The following is a 12,629-nucleotide window of genomic DNA, read 5'->3' on the forward strand; positions in this document are numbered from 1 at the left end:
GCCATGAAAATGCTGAATACGTGGTCGCATACGCAAGCTCTTTATTGAGCAAGGCAGAGCCCAATTACACCGTTACGGAGCTGGAGTGCCTTGCCGTCGTTTTCGTGAGACACACGTTTAAACCCTACATCTACGGCCGTCACTTCTCAGTCATCACCGATCATCTTTCACTTTGTTGGTTGGTAGCCCTACGCGATCCTTCTGGACGACTTGCGCGATGAGCCCTGCGCTTACAAGAGTTTGGTTTTACGGTTCGGTACAACAGCAGTAAGCGCCACACAGACGTTGACTGCCTATTACGGCCACAGGTCGGCAAAAAATGTGGAGCTCGCTCAGACTCACTCATGGAATATATTTTGCCTTTAGGACTCACTGGGACTCGCACTCACCAAAAGGTTTCTTATTCGGACTCTCTAGGACTCAGAATCAATGAAATTTTTCTCAACCGGACTCACTAGGACTCAAACTCGCCAAAATATTGCTCGCTCGGACTCACTCTGACTCATACTCACGGATCGATCTCAGTCTGAGTGAGTGCACTGATGAGTCCAGTAGCGTATAATTTACTTTTTTTACCATAGTGCCCATGCTCTTTAACCTCAATATCTCATATATCTGGTGTTCTGCTTGGCGCGTTTTCATCTCATACATTCAAATACGAGTCATCCATGGTTACAATGCAGTAAGGACATTTTAGTCGAAAGAGACGGCTCACACGGGATATTTTATCAAGGATTTCCCATCAAATATTTTGCCAGAGGGAGCTCAAAACCCCCTCCTTCGTCCCCTCCGTAACTCACACCTCTGGTCAATAAATATTGAGATGGAGTATGAACGCTAGTGCTTTGAAATATGTGTGAGTAGACGTTAGTATAAACGTGAGTCATCTTAAAGCTTATAGTAATGCTGAAGTTGGGTAGATAGGACCATAGGTTGGCAAAAAATGTGGAGCTCACTCAGACTCACTCATGAAATACATTTAGCCCTTAGGGCTCACTTGAAATCAGACTCACTAAAATGCTTCCTCATTCGGACTCACTCAGGCTCACAGTGACAGAAATGCTCTTCAACCGGACTCACTTGGACTCAGACTGAAGAAAATATTACTCAGCCTGACTCCCTCACACTCTGACTTACGGCTCAATCTGAGTCTGACTGAGTCGACTCACGGGTGAGTTTGCCGGCTTTGATTACGGCTTCTTCTACCGACGACAGAGTGCGACGCTGACAACTTCGACTAGTATGTCGCCGCTTTTGACTGTCAGTTCCCTGATGTCGTGGCTTCCTGGACACCCCAACGCGAGGACCGTTGCTTAGATTCCCTCTTTGTCTCCGCGAATGAACACGCCCATTGAATAGTTCACGATGACACTCTTTACCTAAGAAATTATTCCGGCCAAGGTGCGCGTCTGCTGCTGCTAGCTTCACGCTCTCTACATTCTCAGGTTTTTCGGGTCTTGTACGAGGACACAACCTGCACACACATGGGCTTCACCAGAACGTTTCACCGCATCCGGCAAAGGTTCTACTCGCGCAAGATAAGAAGCGATACGAAAAAATACGTCGCCGGTTGTGTACGATTCTAGCATCACAATCGTGCCACGACCGCGTCGCCGTGACTTCTCCATCCTGTACCGCCTCCTACCTGTGCCTTCGAGATGATTGGCGTCGACCTCCTAGGTCCGTTCCCTCTTTGAACCAGTGCCAATCGATGGGTCGTTATATGCGTCGACCATCTGACGCGCTACGCAGAAACTGCGGCAATAACTACTGTAACAGCCTTTCACGTGTCGCAGTTTATGCTTCGCCTTATTATCCTGCGCCATGGTCCTCCGCGCGTCGTACATCATAGAATATTCGAACCGTATCGCTGGTGGTCGCATTAGTTCCGGAATAATTTGCACAGTTCGCATTTGCGCTGAAGCCTTTCAGAAGATTCTAAAGTAATTTGAAATGTTTCTTAACACTGCGGCATGGCTTGCCCAAGGCAGTGGTTATATGTGTAACGGACCGGTTACATCAAAAGAAGCGCGCGTGGTAAGAAACATGTGAGCTGGCATTTCGTTCAAACCGACCCCCCCCCCCCCTGCTCGCCCCTGCCTTCTTCACCATACCATCCTATTGAGTGAACTGGAGACCCCTGGTCAAGAATCTGGTAAACCTGGTTTCTGAACGTGACGAAATTTTCCTAAAAGTTTCAATATATACACATAATTTTTTGGAAGTTTTCTGATGCGCACATGAATGTAAGCTAACTAACTAGAACAATATCTATTACTGTAATGACTAAAGCACAGTTGGTTAAAAAGTGGTGAATGTGCCGCTTACCAACAAGCGAAATAAGCGAAAAGAGAACCAGCAAACGAACGAAAGGCAGCATGGCGAACCGCTCTTTCCTTGTCTGCAGGTTTCTTAATCTGCAATAGCGACGACAAAACGAACAGTGAGACTTCCATTATGCGTTTTCGTTTTTATTCTCTGTGCAGTGCCCTTCAAAACCATGCATGACCTCAGATTTACCAACATTTGTAATTTTTAGAGATATTGCGCGAGCGTCAACGGCATGCGATGTCGGCGCCTTGTAGTTGCTACAATGGATGAAATTGAAACGTCACGCGTAGGCGAGGAAAGCGTTTTCGAATTCAAGCGCTTCCAGCTGCGGTACTTGCAACAGGAGTCCACTTCACTAGCTTTTCTTAGCCGCTATGGCCCGTCGCGCGCCAACACAAAAAGTGGCGTAAAGCTATTTCAAATCATACCATATGCTTCATTTTAGAACATTACTTCTTACGAAACGAACAGCATCCTTTATTAAATGCGAAGCATTTCTTAGCGAACCTCAGCCACTTTAGCCGTTTCTATCTATCTATCTATCTATCTATCTATCTATCTATCTATCTATCTATCTATCTATCTATCTATCTATCTATCTATCTATCTATCTATCTATCTATCTATCTATCTAGTCGCTTACGACTGGGCGCTCTCCTGGTCGACTCGATAATTTGTAATATACCAAAATTGGCATATAAGTGGATCAGTGTCTTACGAACACGATTCACTGGTCATGACCTAAATAACGCAAAACGGCTGGCGCGTACGACAGGAAATCCTTTTCCTCAGCCACGTATGACCCATACCCGCAGACTACAGTTCATGTTAGGTGGGTATGCGCGACAGGCAGGGCTTAAAGTCTCCCTTCATGGGAAGGGGGGGGGCGCATAGGGCGGCAACAAATATATATATATATATATATATATATATATATATATATATATATTGTAGTGGATCATACCAACGAAGTGACTGGCGCGTGAAGGGGAGTCTAGTGAAAGAGAACAAAAAAGGATGGAGTTGTGTTGGATCATGTTTGTCTGACTTGCTCTTGTCCGACTACGGAGGGAAGTTTGGCAGAGGCCGCAGGAGCCCCAATCTCATCAAACATCCCGCACCCCGTCAGCCTCTTCCGTCGGAGTTTGATGTCCAGGGCGCACCAACTCACCCTCCACAGTCAAGCACCGGGCCCAGTCTACCTATGGTAGATTGCCTACAAGCCCTGGCTTTACAAGGTGAGGCCGATAGAAGAGCCCTCATGCAAGATTTCGAGACTCGCTTTGCTACTCGCCTGCTATCTCTTGAGACCGCGCTTGCCCAGCGTACCTCCACGGCAGATGATGTCGTCGCAGACCTGGCTGCACGGGTCTCTGTCATTGAGGCACAGTCTAGCCGTCAGCAACGCGTGTCTACATCGGTCGAACAAAACAACATCGGTCGAGCTCAGTCTCGGTTTTTTGGAGGACACCTTCTACCACCTACCTTTGATGGTACCACATTGTGGGCAGCATTTCTGGTGCAGTTCGAGTCTGTTGCTACCCTAAACGGCTGGACAGTTCAAGACAAAGCCCAGGTGCTCGTTCTGCAACTACGTGACGCCGTGGCTGAATACCTCGAGTACATCCCCGAAGGCATCCGCTCGAACTATGAAGCACTGATGTCGGCGCTCGAAAGCCGATTTGGTGACCGTCATCTTCTTCAGCTCTACCTCACACAAATGAAACACGTCCGGCAGGGTCGGCGAGACCTTCAAGAACTCGCTGCTCACGTCGATAGCTTGTCCCGGAAGGCCTTGTGGGGTTGCCCTACCGCAACCATGGACCTTATTGGTGTTAATGCCTTTGTTGACGCCATCAATAACAGAAACGTCCAGCACATCGTCCGCCTCGCTCGTCCGATCGACGTACCATCAGCTCTAGCCGTCGCTCTTGAGGCAGAGATACAATAACGCTCGCAAGCAGCTGAAGATCCGTACCGGAGGCCAACCTACACGGGCGTGCCCTCCGGGGCCCGAAATTCTCCTGCTCGGCTACACGAGCCTACAGCGATGTCTCGCTGCTACCACTACAACGACGTTGGGCATTTTGCTCGTAACTGCCCTGTAATGTCCGAGTCGCTGCCAAACTCGGATGCTCGTGCAAAGTTTCCCTTGGGAAACTACAATGCGGGCCGCCGAGGGCAGGACCCCGCATGATGACTGAAGCCCCTCTCCTTTCACTTGGCCCCTTCGCCGAGATGCCAACTCTGCCGGTGAAGCGTTGAGATCCGCCACAGCGTGTTGAAGCACATGTGGACACAGGGGCTGCCTTCAGTTTTCTCACGTCGAGTTTCTTGTTTGGAAGATTTTCGCTGAACCCACCACAGGTCGATCGACCCCATCTCGTCCTCGCTGACGGAGCTGCTCCGCCTAGCCTAGGCGAAGTCTGCTTGAATGTGTGTGCGCTTGGGAAGAAAGCGAGACATCGGTTCCTTGTCGTCCCAAACCTGTGTGTGCCAGTGATCTTAGGATGTGATTGGTGAGCAGCGTTTGGCGTTCGTTTGCAGTTCAGCGGCACTGATTGCACCATTGACGTGATATCTACCACGTCGATACCATCGCCAGCACCTCTTGAAGCCTCCAATAAAGCTTGTCCTTGGCAGTCGTATTTCCCGTTACATCGTCATTTACAGCACTGTTAACAAAGTCTGTTCCGGGCTCGCTGCCAACTACCGCATGATGAAAAGTCTGGTTACTAAATTTTCTTGGCAATTCGGCATTCCAAAGACGAGGACGTGTATGTCCATTGGTGCAAACAGAAGTGAACAACCCGAAGTTGGAAATTCATCACCTCTTTTGCATCCTGTGATTACGGCAACTTCAGTTACCGTACCCTTGTCGTCTGCTGCGTGGGTGCCCGTTTACAGCAACTCGAAGTCTTTTGCCGACACGGACGTTCTTGTAGAAAGCGCCGTTTGCTCCCGGCCAGGAGGTGAATTCACAATGCCGCGGGCCCTTCATCACTGTTCCGGCAATACCTTTGCAGTGCTTGTCTTCAATCTGTCCGACAGTAACCTGCGCGTGCCGTCAGACACCGTTCTCGGTACCTGTACCTACCTTGAAGCCCCGTCTGTCGTGACAGTAGTGCAGCCCGGAGAACCTTCCCCACCAGCTAATTCGCCCTTAGACTGGAATGAATTCAACTTCGGCCCCAACTTAACTCCGTCACAGAAATCGGAGATTCAAGCACTTCTACGAAAATTCCGTAACTGCGCGGCCATGTCACCCAGTGAGCTCCGCCACACTCCTTTGGTGCAGCACAGAATCGATACCGGCTCTGAAATTCCTACTCGACATCACCCGCGGCGAGTCTCTGCCTCTGAACGCGCAGAAATCGCTAAGCAAGTGGATGACATGCTTAAACGTGGTGTCATATCGCGCTCGTCCAGTCCCTGGTCGTCCCCCGTAGTACTCGTCAGAAAGAAAGACGGCACGATTCGTTTCTGTGGGGATTATCGACGACTAAACAGTGTCACCAAACCGGACGTGTATCCACTGCCTCGTCTTGATGATGCCCTTGACCGCCTGTATGGTGCCAGTTTTTTCACTACGCTGGATCTTCTTTCTGGCTATTGGCAAGTGGAACTAGACCCAAATGACGCCGGAAAGACCGCCTTTACAACTCCCGACGGACTATACCAGTTTAACCGCCTGCCATTTGGCCTCTCCAACGCTCCCGCTACATTTCAGCGATTATTGTACCGGGTTCTTGGGCATCTGAAGTGGTCGATGGCTTTGGTTTACTTAGACGACATCATCGTTTATGCTCCTACGTTCCCGCACACCTAAGGCGCTTGGAAATGGTCCTGCGTGCTCTAAGACGCTCGTCTTTGCATTAAGCCTTCAAAGTGCTTCTTCGGCTTCTCGGAAGTTACTTACTTGGGACACGTAGTCAGCGCCAAAGGCATTATCCCTGAACCGACCAAGCTCCAAGCCACCGCCTGTATTCCGCCTCCCACCACGGATAAGCAGCTTAAAAGTTTCCTAGGCTTTGCTTCATTTCTCCGGCGCTTTGTCCCTAACTTCGCTTCCCGCGCAGCACCTCTCAACGAATTGTTGAAGAAAGAAGTTCGCTGGAAATGGGATCCCGATCAAGAAGCTGCCTTCCGCGACCTCCAGACTGCCCTTCATCCACCAGCGACACTCGCGCACTATGACGAGAATGCGCCGACTATTCTACACACGGACGCCAGCGGGCTTGGCCTCGGAGCTGTTCCCTTGCAACTTAACGAGGACGGCCAGGAGAGGCCGGTCGCTTATGCTAGCCGCCGGCTCAGTGAACCAGAGAGCCGATACCACGCCTCTGAACTTGAGTGCTTGGCGGTAGTTTGGGCAGTCAAAAAATTTCACCCGTACGTTTATGGTAAAACATTCACGGTCGTTACCGACAACGTCGCCCTTCGCTGCCTGCCAGAATGACCGAGTGTTCTCTTAATTTCATATGAGGCTGGGCAATGGCCTCATCTTGACTGAAGATGACGTCAAATTGATTGAAAGCCGCTTTGTGACACGCGAAGAAGCTGCTGCTAAGTGACTTGCGGCATATGGCTACACTACGGCAATGCGGACGTCGACTGCTATGACGCAGTTTGCCTCGAAGCTGCGGACAACGTGTTATGTCATCCCGCATGCGATAACATAACGAGCTATAAAAACGAGCAGGTGCACTGGGTTGCCCTGACCAAGGTGGCCAACATGAACGGAAGAGACATGGTTAGCCTGCAGGGCTCAATTTACCAGAGCATTGGTAAGCCACACATGATCATGGCTAACATCGACATAAGCGACGGCCTCGGCAATGAAAACATGGTTATCTTGTGGTACATCGAGCGCGATGAATAGCGCAACCTCTTGCGACTGTGGCTTGAATTTCCAACATCCTCGGTATGCATTGTCGTCCCAGCCAGGACGAAACACATCACTACCTCACACCCTCAATAGAATTGCAATAAGTGCCCCTGGGACTGCAAGCAACCACAACCACGACATACGCCAGAAAAATATATCTTGCAGCAGGGCGCACTTTCTCCTTGCGCAAGCAAACGCGATAACGATATATAAGTCACAAAGGACTTCATAAGCCCAGGTAGTCTTCGGGTACGATAAGCGTCATCCACTGAAGTTGGCCTGCGTAGCAGTTTCCAGGGCTACCAGCCTCGACGGCCTACACCTCTGCAGCGCAGAAGGAGACTTCAGGTTTCGACATGTCGCCGGCTCTATCGACAGTCTGTAGACAACATGACCCGACTAGCAAACAGGCCTGTAGACATTGTAGTGGGCCGGGCTGCTACCTTCATTCAGTGCCACAACCACAAAAATCACCTTACGCTCACCACTCTCAACGTACTGTCTGTCGACAAGGGTACCAAATTGGGCTTGTTGGTTCATCGCAAACTGGCTAGTAGCATAGCGCGGGAAGACAGAAGGACAAAGAAGCACGAGTGAACACAAATTAGTAATAAGAATACGAATTCCTGCACGAATCAGAGAGTATTACGACACGCAGTCTTGGCCAATTCCCCAGAGTGGGTAAGTGCCATAGTTTCGAGGAAACAAACACAAGCGCTTGTGTTGATGATGATGATGATGCGCCTCTACACATGGCTCATACCCACACTGGTGGATTGGCCAAGAATTGTAAATATGAAGTTATGTCCTTCTGTCTTCCCGCGCTATGCTACTAGCCAGTGTACTGTCTGTGCACGCGCACCTCGAAAATTGTGCTCTGCACACAAAAATTGGTGTGTTAGCACTTCCTAAAACTTGGAGCGACGAGCCCACTGCAATCACGGGATTGCAGTGTGTCCAGCAAGCGGCTTCATTGCATGTGTGGCGGCATGGGCACTTATAAGAACATGACGATGCGCATCTTCAAAGTAGGCCGCATCCCACTTCGCCGGCTGCCAGACACCGAACACACACAGACAATCAGTGGAACCGGCGAGGTCTGCGTTGCGCACCTCATCACAATAACGAAGACACTGCGCCCGACGCACTGTATGTGAGAACTGACAAGAGCCCCTTCCCCACATGCAGACGGTTTCCTGAAACGTGCGTGTGTTCTCCATCATAACGGACAAATATAAGCGCTACACATCGGCCTGCCACGTCTGATGTTGGTAATACCACTGCTGCTGTAGGCACCGTTACGCCACTGTAAACAGCTGGTTATATAGCACATGTACGACTACTCAACTTATGTGTGTGTGTATATCATTTGTGCCTATCCTTAGCGTCATTTCGTAACGTCTTGCTCAATGTAAAAAACATGGTTGATTCCTCCGTCATAGGAATCGGTAAAACACGAAAGCAAAACGTCTCTTTGCAGAAGTGGTTGAATGTTTGCTCTACATTGATATAAGAGAGCTTGCACAATGTCGATTGCTGTTAGCCAGCTATATCACCGTTTAACGTGGATGCACTCACGTTGGCGCTTGGTGGCACATCTCCATCCCGACGACTAACGTCCATGAATAATGAATAAACATACCTTTGTGGTCGCTGTAGCAGTTAGCGGTGAGAGCGTAATCAGTGACAGCGGTGTGTCAGCCAGGAGAGCGTCGCTGATCAGGCACGGAACTTTAACAAAGGCCGCCATCTTAAGTAGGTATTGAACACCACTGCAGGACTAGAGGAAAATGCAACACGCTTCGTGTGTACCCTCTAGCCCAGCCGCGTTCTTTCTCGACGGGGAGCGTAAGCGGGGAACTCGGTGTTACAGCCAAGCGAGGCAGGCGCGCGTCGCAGAGCTATTTTTAATATGGATGGATGCTATGACCAAGGCCCAGATTTGGGCTAATGTCGCCACCTCCCGGTGTGGTAAGGCGTTGGCAAAATGGCTCCCTGTTAGAAATGAGCAGAACAGGATGGATGCATAGCAACGACCCATTGCAGGAGCTAATCGCGGAAGCCACGGCTATAACGCATTACTTACCTTACCGCTCCCAGACGGCGGCACGACCCCGGCGACCTAGCACTGAAAATGGGAGATATAAAAGGTGCGTTCGTAAAGCCTCCAGAGTGTGTGACCGTGGCGCCGCGAATAGCATACCCGGCATCTGTAGTCGCAAACCGAGAGGTTGTGGGTTCGATTCCCGGTGAAAGAACTTTTTTCTTTGTCATCAGATTGTGGGCATTTTTGCGACGTCATTTCCGTGACGGAAATGCGTCGTTCAAGCCTTGGAGGATCCCGGCATAAAACACTTCCGTTCTAAAAATTACGCCACAGTCGCCTTCCCGCCGCATGCTTAGCGTTACATCGATTCCCACGGTACGTGGGATCTGCCGAATTTGTTATGTCTTTTTTGGTTTCTTGATGCATTTGTGCATTCCAGCAATACGTTTAGAAATACAGATTGCACAGGAGTTCAAACGCCGCAATTCACGTGTGTCTATTTCCACACGGGTATTGCATAACGAGGATTTTGTAGATAACTCTTCAGTGCTATGTGACTTTCTGCTGTGAAAATTGCCGCGGATGATCTCTACAACGAAAATTGCTGTTTGCGGTTATGTACACTGTGGCAGGTTCACCCGCATTATGCAGGTATAAGGCGCTTATATGCATTGAACTACTGCATTATTGAGCCACTATGAATGGCTACCAAAGGTGGCAGAGCTCCATGTCATTTTCGCGCGTGGCGCTGCGCTTTAATACAGCGAGTAGTGACGGGAAAAACAGTTCTGTGTGTTTGCCCGTATTTCACTTCTATTAGGTTCGATACCCTCGCAAAAGCGATAGAGATCGCGTTTGAGAACCGATCCTTGAAGTCTGTACTAGACTATGTATATCTCGGCCAATCTCTAAGAGGGGATTATGCTAGTGAAAAGGAAACGCGGCGAAAAATAACCATGGTTTGGTGCCCACACGGCAAGCTTTCCAAAATCATGACAGACTGCCACACTCGCAAAGTCTAAACGTTAATATCACACCTGGTCGTCAGGTATAGTAGCGAAACCAAGTTTTGGAAAACGCAGCTGACGTCTGAAGCTAGTTGGATGGTGGGGCGGAATTAAGAAGTTCGCAGGGATAAAATGGAACAGGCTTGCTCAATACAAAGTTAATTAGGAACCCAAAAGCGTAGGGAAACTACGGACAAGAACGCGGCACAACTACCAGCCCAGGCAGGCGACTTTACCAGCATGCCCAAACTGCCCATTAGTAAATTGGAGTGCTGTTGCAGTTGACTTTGTCCTGCAGTGAAAAAACACAGTCTGACAGTAATGGCGATAATGATATGAACAGTTAGCGCGGAGATGAAAGTTTCACATGCATGCACTGCATACGCAGTGTAAGCTCGATGTTGTTGACGTTTGATGTCACTATAAGACAAGTGATGGATGACAATTTACGTTGAACCAATCAAGTCATGCATGTATGACGTGATGCATTAGTGATATCATAGCATTAGTGATTGGTATGTCAAATTCACGTCGTTCACTTAAGAACGTTCGGTGTCTTCAGCTGCTGTGAGCGCAGCTCCTGCGCTAGTTAACTTTGATAAATAAAACAGAACGCTGCCTAGGAAATAATAGCTTACTTAATAATATTCTCTACCGCCCTTGATTGTGCTTTAACACGAGCATAATCACGCGTAAGATCAGATGGTTTTCCATCCCTGATGATGTTATTGCGCTTGGGCATATATTTTGTCTGTATTTGGTTGTATTTTTGTCACGTACACACTTGACAAAACTAACCCACTGACGCTGTCTCAGATCATGACGGAGATTAATAGAGGTCTGTCACCTAGCAGCTTTCCCAATTCCATGGTGTATTGTATTACACTGTTTAAAGTTCCCTTTTCCACTGTCTTTGAAGCGAATTGTTCACTCTTGCAGCGAGCTCCACCACGGGAACCTAAAGCCGCTGTTACGGTGCCTATAAAGCAAGGACTCCACAAAGACTTGTCAAAGGCCAAAAATTACCAGAATAGTTTTATCCTTAGCGCGTCGGACTGGCTCAGATGGCATATGTCGATAGCCCGTGTTTACTGTCAGTTACAATAGGCACTTAGACTGTTATTAATGAGAAACGGGAAAAGCGGCCAGTGGCCAAGCAGAGGGAGCGCGAGCATGAGCACCAACAACAACCGCCTTCTTATTCTACTGGCACCCGTAGCCAATATCGCTACTCTCTGGTAGAAACGGAGACATACTGGCGACCTATGACGCACGTAGCACCGGTGGGTCGTAGCATGGCTCCAATCATTCGACGTGGGCAGTTTCGCGTCCGCGGCACCATTGTTAAGTAGATGGCTTAATAGGCTCAATGGCGTTGTTCAGTGGCATCTCGCGTCATATTTAGGCGTGAGCTTCGCGGAAAGGACGTGATCAGAATAGGGAACGCAGAATCACACACTTGTCCCAGACACTTAGGTTCGGCAGCGGTGTGTTTCTTGGACGCAGCTAAACCCGTCTCTTGCATATTTGCAGCGGATCGCTTGCGTGGAGTGCTACAAATACGAAGCAACCCACCTGCGAAGATACCTCGTGGTCACCGGCCAAGGGGGTGGAAACCACAGGCATTGTCTGCACCACTGAGCCTGCGCCTACCGTTGCCTGCGCGCCTGCGCCTACCGTCGCCTGCCGATAAAAAGGACTCAGCGTGCCTTTGCCGAGCTCAGTTCGGCAGCGGTGTGTTCCTTGGACGCAGCTAAACCCGTCTCTTGCATATTTGCAGGTGAGAATACTGCTCTTTTCGTATTACCTGCTTCTAAAACACCGCTGCCGAACACAGCCTTTGAGTTTCTTCTTTTTTTTTGTACCTGTGGGTAGTACATTGTGAACTATGTCTAAAGAATGCAAAGAAATTGCGAAATAATTCGAGGAATTCCGTAGGGAACTTCGCCTTGAAATTCATTCTCTTAAGGAGAGCGTAAAGTATTGTTCGGACACAAGTGACAGTGTTTCTGAAATTCAGAGAGATATTAAGGAGCTCAAGCTTGACATGAAGAGGCTCATGGAAAATAATGTAAAACTTGAGCACGAAAACCAGAGACTGCGGGATAGGATTGACGAACTTCAACAGTACCAGAGGTCGAACAACATTGAGGTAAAGGGTAAGCCTGACGGTTGTAATGCAACTGCAGCTATCAAGGCTATTTCCATGAAACTGGCTGAAACCATTGATGACTTGGATGTTGATGTTTGTCACATGGTCGAAACATCGAAAGGTCGAGCAAAGAATGTCATTGTTCGCTTTACGCGCCGTTCCAAACGCAACGCTATTCTGGCTAAAGCCAGGAAGGCTCGACTG

This window comes from Rhipicephalus sanguineus, chromosome 2 (genome assembly GCF_013339695.2).
Source record: "Rhipicephalus sanguineus isolate Rsan-2018 chromosome 2, BIME_Rsan_1.4, whole genome shotgun sequence".
Lineage (NCBI taxonomy): Eukaryota > Metazoa > Arthropoda > Arachnida > Ixodida > Ixodidae > Rhipicephalus > Rhipicephalus sanguineus.